This window comes from Rhinatrema bivittatum, chromosome 11, assembly GCF_901001135.1.
Source record: "Rhinatrema bivittatum chromosome 11, aRhiBiv1.1, whole genome shotgun sequence".
In the NCBI taxonomy this organism is placed as follows: domain Eukaryota; kingdom Metazoa; phylum Chordata; class Amphibia; order Gymnophiona; family Rhinatrematidae; genus Rhinatrema; species Rhinatrema bivittatum.
This window is the reverse complement of record NC_042625.1, coordinates 20,900,765-20,907,479: the sequence shown is the minus strand read 5'-3', so window position 1 is coordinate 20,907,479 and position 6,715 is coordinate 20,900,765.

The following is a 6,715-nucleotide window of genomic DNA, read 5'->3' as shown; positions in this document are numbered from 1 at the left end:
GCAGAAAACATGTGCACCTCACACATTTTCTATGCTGATCTCGCGCTGCACAAGATCAACATAGAGGAAGTGCTAGGCTTGCTTGGTTGGATTAGCGCACGGGCTAGCATAAGGAGCAGCAGAATGGCTCCTGGTGGTATATGTGTGCATGCATGAATGAATGAGAGTCTTATTGGGGTGTAGGGATGTGGTGTGTGAATGAGAGCCTAACTGCAGGGGGGAAATGTAAATGAGAGCCTGAGTGGAGGGTGGGTGTGTATGAGTGTGCGTATTTCTGTGTGCATGAGAACGTGTCTGGGGTGGGTGTGTGAAGAAATTTGTGCTGCCTCACTAATCTGTACCTTACTCAGGATGACTGGAAATAAAATGTTTTCAGGTAGGGGAAGCTGTGATTCTGTATACGTACCCAGATCAGTCCAGGACAGCTGGGTTTTGCCTCCCCTCCAGCACATAGAGACAGAAAAACTTTGCAGACTCCATCCTATACCCCTGAAGTGCCACCTAGAGTCTGCCAGAATTTCTCTGTCTCCAGCAGCTGGTGGAGATGTAAAACGGAGGGGCTGGGGTCAGTGTAGTGAATTTGGTCTGACTTGAGGTTTTCTAACTAGTTGTGATTTTCTAATCAGGTCAGTAAGGGATTTAGGTGAAGGGTCCCTTTAAGTTTAAATAAATAAAAAAAAAAAGGAAATTCTGGTTAGCTGTTAGTTTCCCAGGGGGTTGGCAGGTCCTGGTGGGACCATCAGCCCAGGTATTCAAGGTTTGGGAGCAGAGGGTTGGAAACCTTGAAACTGCAGTAGCTGAGGGTGATACCAGGGGTCCCAGCTCACTCACACAAGGATCCGGCTGCTCAAGCTGATTTCTCGGAGGAGTAGAACAAGAACTCTGATGGGTCTTCCTCCTTGTTCTCCACTGAATTTGATGATGATGCACAAGTTCTTCAAGGCTCATAAAATGGCAAAAGGCTTGCAGGCTAAGCTGCCCCATCCGTCCTCTGGGCCAACGGGGGTGGATAGGGGTTCCTCTTCGCACAAACACCCCAAATCTTCTGGAAGCACAGAGGATCCCAAGGCGAAGCGCCCTCTTTAGTCAAGGTCCCGTCCAGTGGACACTTCAGAGACGGACACGTCCAATGAGGCTCATTCTCCTCTGCAAGCTCCAGGAGAGGGGCAGGATCCGGATCCTCAGCTAAAGCCGGGCAAATGGGATGGCTTGCCAGTGGTGGAGGGCGATGAACCCATGGTAGTATGGCTGTTCCGGAAGGATGAACCGGGCCCTCTGATACCTGCCATTCTGGATGAGCTCAGTATTGAAGTGCCTCCGGCGGATTCCAGGTTCAGGGCTATGGATCCGGTTATGGTGGGCCTGCGGGGTCCGGCTCGGCCTTTTCCATTTCATCTGTCGGTCACGGATCTCTTGTTTAAGGAGTGGGACACTCCGGATCTTGAATTAAAAGTGGGTAGAGCTATGGACAAATTGTACCCGCTCCCAGAGGAGGCTTTGGATCTCCTCAAGGTCCCGAAGGTGGATGCCGTGGTTTCAGCGGTCACCAAGAAGATCACCATTCCTGTCATGGGGGCCATTGCGCTGAAGAATTTGCAGGACCGCAAGTTGGAGCTGCAGCTCAAGAAGATTTTTTAAGTTTTGGTTCTAGGATTCCGGTCTGCTATTTGCAGCAGTTTCACGCAGCGGGCTTGTCTCTGTTCCGTACAGGATTGGCAGGCCGAGGCTTCCCCCTCGGATGCGGCGGCGGCGTTGAGGGCTAGTCGTTTGGAGGCGGCGGTAGCGTGTGGTGCGGATGCCCTGTATGATCTTTTGAGAACTTCGGGCAGGACAATGGTCGCGGCGGTTTCAGCTCGCCAGCTCCTCTGGCTCAGACACTGGTCGGCGGATGTTTCATCAAAAGCACAGCTGAGTTCCTTGCCGTTCAAAGGAAAACTGCTTTTTGGGCAACAACTGGAGGACATGATAAAGTCTCTGGGAGAGAATAAGGTCCACAGGTTGCCGGAGGATAGAGCTAGATCCAGAGGGTCTTTTCCTCAGTGGGAGAGATTTCATGGAAATAGTCGTTTCTGTTCCTCACGGTCTGCTCATTCATCTTTTCGCCAATCATCCTGGAACCAGTCCTTGCGGGGACACCAGCCTGCCAGAGATGGAGCTCAGCAGCCCCATGGGGGCTCCAAAACCTCACAATGAAGCAAGGCCGGGCAACCCTTCCATTCCAAGGATCGGGGGAAGGTTATCCCTTTTCCGGGAGGAGTGGACCAAAGTGACCTCCGACCAATGGGTCCTAAGCATTATAGAACACGGCTACGCTTTAGAATTTGCTCGTCCAATCAGAGTATTACATAGTGTCCCCTTGTGCATACCACCAAAAGCGCCAGGCGGTGCAAGACACTCTACAGCGCTTACAGGATCTGGGAGCCATAGTTCCAGGTCCCGAAGGGCAGCTAAGGTGAGGGCGCTAATCCATCTACTTCGTGGTACCAAAGAAGGAGGGCACCTGCCGTCCCATCCTTGATTTAAAAAGGGTGAATCGCGCCTTGAAGGTGCCTCGGTCTCGAATGGAAACTCTTCACTCCGTGATAGCGTCAGTGCACAAGGGAGCATTCCTGGCGTCTTTGGACCTGACGGAGGCATACCTGCACAGTCCGATTCGTTTAGATCATCAACAATATCTATGGTTTGTGATCCTTGGCCGCCATTTTCAATTCTGCGCCCTCCCGTTCGGGCTTGTGACAACGCCCAGAGTCTTTACCAAGGTGATGGTAGTGGTAGCAGCCGCCTTACGACGGGAGGGGATACTGGTACATCCATATCTGGACGATTGGCTAATCAGAGCAAAATCAGAAAGCCTTTGCAGAGACACGGACGTGAGGGTTCTTTGGAGGTTGGACTCATTGGGGTGGGTGGTCAACACCGAGAAGAATCAGCTGGTTCCCTCTCAAACTTTGGAGTTCCTGGGGGCTCGTTTCGTCACGGCCGTGGGAAAGGTTTTTCTGACGGAAGAGAGGATCTCCAAGCTCACGTTGCAGGTGGAGTCATTGCACTCTCTCTCTCGACCCAAAGTCTGGTATTACTTACAGGTCCTGGGGTCCATGGCTTCAATGCTCAATCTAGTTCCGTGGGCCTTTGCGTGTATGTGTCCTCTTCAAACCGCCTTGCTCTCCCGATGGAATCCCCTCTCACAGAAATTTCATCTTCTTCTGCCCCTGAAGGACGAGGCGCGTTCCAGTTTTCCTTGGTGGCTATTGCCGCACAATTTGCACCAGGGGGTGGATTTGGAAATTCCCTGTTGGATAGTGGTGACCACCGATGCCAGTCTCTCCGGCTGGGAAGCGGGGTGTCGGGGGATGGCAGTCCAGGGACTATGGACCAGCACGGAGGCCGCCTGGTCGATCAATCGCTTGGAAACCAGGGCGGTTTGGTTAGCGCTCCAAGCCCTCCTCCCGGTGGTAGAAGGCAGGTCTGTGAGAATACTCTCAGACAATGCAACAACGGTGGCTTACATCAATCGCCAGGGAGAAACTCAGAGCCGTCCGGTAGCGACAGAGGCTCGACTCTTAATCACCTGGGCAGAGAGACACCTTTACCGGATAGCGGCCTCTCACATTGCCAGGGTGGACAATGTTCAAGTGGATTTTCTCAGCCGCCACCAGTTAGATCCGGGAGAGTGGGAGCTTGCCGACGACGCGTTTCAACTCCTGTGCGACCGCTGGTCCCATCCGGCTATGGACCTGATGGTGACGTTTCGCAATGCCAAGGCTCCTCTGTTCTACAGCCGGAGGGAGCCAGGGGCAGAAGGGGTAGACGCTTTGGTCCTTCCATGGCCAAAGGACATTCTATTGTACGTGTTTCCACCGTGGCCTTTGGTAGGCAAGATCCTACGCCGCATCGAGGTCCACCCGGGCAAAGTAATTCTTGTGGCACCGGAGTGGCCGAGGCGCCTGTAGTTTGCAGACCTCTTGAATCTGGCAATGGAAGGCCCGCTGTGGTTTCAGGCGTCTCCGACTCTTCTACGCCAAGGTCCCATTTGTTTCGGAGAGGCAGAACGCTTTTGTCTAGCGGCATGGCTTTTTGAGCGGCATAGGTTGTACTACATGCCGTACTAACCACGCTCTTGCATTCCCGTAAAACTTCTACCTCCAGGGCATATGTTAGAGTTTGGGGAGTGTTTGAGTCTTGCTCACAGGGTCCAGCCTGGGCGATCAGCTGTTGTGCAGCATCTGCTCAGCATCGCAGCCTCACACATTGCCGGGGTGGACAACATTCAAGCCGACTTTCTCAGGGCATCATCTCGACCCAGGCGAGTGGGAATTGTGCGAGAAAGCCTATTAAATGATATGCAACAGATGGTCCACTCCGGCAATGGATCTCATGGCCACATTTCAGAATGCCAAAGCCCCTCAGTTCTTTAGCCGCAGGAGGGAAAGAGGAGCAGAAGGAGTAGATGCTCTGGTACTTCCTTGGCCAAGGGATGTTCTTCTCTATGTGTTTCCTCCCTGGCCTCTGATCGGCAAGGTTCTGCGTCGGATAGAAGTTCAACAAGTCGACGTTCTTAGTGGCTCCGGAGTGGCCATGCCGTCCGTGATTCGCGGACCTGGTCAGACTAGCACTGGACGGTCCCCTTCGATTTCGAGATCTTCCGTGCCTTCTGTCTCAGGGTCCGGTTTGTGTGGAAGAGGTCGAACGCTTCTCTCTAGCGGCATGGCTTTTGAGAGGCGTCGGTTAAAGAATAAAGGTTATTCAGATGCTGTAGTGACTACTTTATTGCATTCTAGAAAACCTTCTACATCTTTGGCTTATGCAAGGGTGTGGAAGGTTTTTGAATCTTGGTGTAATGAGCATCAAGTAGATCCAGTTCACTCTTCTGTATCCAATATTTTATCTTTTTTACAAGATGGATTAGCCAAGGGTTTGTCCTGTAGTTCTTTACGGGTACAAGTGGCAGCGCTTGGATGTTTTCGTGGTAAGGTTCAGGGATTATCCTTGGCTGCGCATCCAGATGTAGCGCGTTCTCTCAAAGGTGCGCAACATCTACGTCCTCCATTTTGGAATCCTTGTCCTGCTTGGAGTTTGAATTTGGTTCTTAGGGCTCTGTGTTCGGCTCCCTTTGAACCCCTTCTTAATCACGCGACTTTGAAGGATCTCACATTGAAGGTGGTGTTTCTTGTGGCCATTTCTTCGGCTCGTAGAATTTCAGAGTTGCAGGCCTGGTCTTGCAGAGAGCCTTTTCTTAGAATTTCTGATACAGGAATTTCATTACGGACTGTACAATCTTTTTTACCTAAGGTAGTATCTTCTTTCCATTTAAATCAGTCCATAGAGCTTCCGGATTTTCCGTGTTTAGATCGTTTGGATCCTTCCTCTAGGGATCTTAAAAAATTGGATGTACGACTAGCTCTGTTGCGTTATCTTGAAGTTACAATTTTGAATTGTCTGATCATTTGTTTGTTTTGTGGAGTGGCCCTCGCAAAGGTCATAAGGTTTCGAAGGCTAGGATTGCTCGTTGGTTAAAAGAGACAATTCGTTCAGCTTATCTTCTAGCTCGTCGTGACCTTCCTGAAGGGTTGAGAGCTCATTCTACTAGGTCACAAGCTACCTCTTGGGCAGAATGTCAGTTAGTTTCTCCTCAGGAGATTTGTGAAGCAGCGAGACTTGGAAGTCGTTGCATACTTTTGCTCGTCATTACCGATTGGATGTTCACGCTCCAAGTTAGGCAGCCTTCGGAGAGAGTGTTCTCCGAGCAGGACTCTCTGGGTCCCACCCTAATTGAATCAGCTCTGGTACATCCCAGGGTCTGGACTGATCCAGGTACGTACAGGGAAAGGAAAATTGGTTCTTACCTGCTAATTTTCGTTCCTGTAGTACCATGGATCAGTCCAGACGCCCACCCTTTATGTCTGTGTATTATATTTATCTTTTCGGAGAGTCTGCTCGTTCATTGTTTGGGTGATTAAACCGCCTTTTCATGCTGTCTATTTTTCTTAATATTTTCTTGTTTATTCCCAAGATTTTTTTTTTGGGATTCTGCTTCCATTTAGGATTTGTGAGTTGGAAATTCGTTCTCCTGTTTAGATAGCTAGTTAATATGTTAGTAGTTAAATTTCTGCTTTGATACTCGTCAATACCTATTGGCTGCAGGTGGTGCTCCAGGTTATACGTCAGAGTCATTAGAATGTTTTCTCTGCCTCCCTCTGCTGGATTGGTGACATAACCCAGGGTCTGGACTGATCCATGGTTGTACAGGAACGAAAATTAGCAGGTAAGAACCAATTTCCTTTCCTGTGCTCTCAAAAGACTATGCTCTTTTATATTTCTTTTCTCACAAGCGCTTATCCACTTCTTCAGACAGCAATCATATACATGTATCCTTTGAATCTCATATCCCAATCATTTATGCTTATATACCTCAATGAAAAGCATCCTTCCTTGCATCCTGATTGACGTCTATGGGAAGTTAGTGATTCATATCAGAAGCCAAAAACCTCAAAGGAACTCGATGAATCCCTCATTGAAGGGTTCGAGTTCTTTTGAGTTTTTTGGCTTCTGATATGAGAAAAGTATAAAAGAGCATCCTCTTGAGAGCACAGGAACTTCGATTTAATTGAGAATTGCAATTGCGTGGATTCCCCTGAAGAAGCTCTGCATAGCGAAACATGTTGGGAGGGAGTTGGGAGATTTTGCTAAATTTAGGTTCTTAAGTGGTGTGAATGAT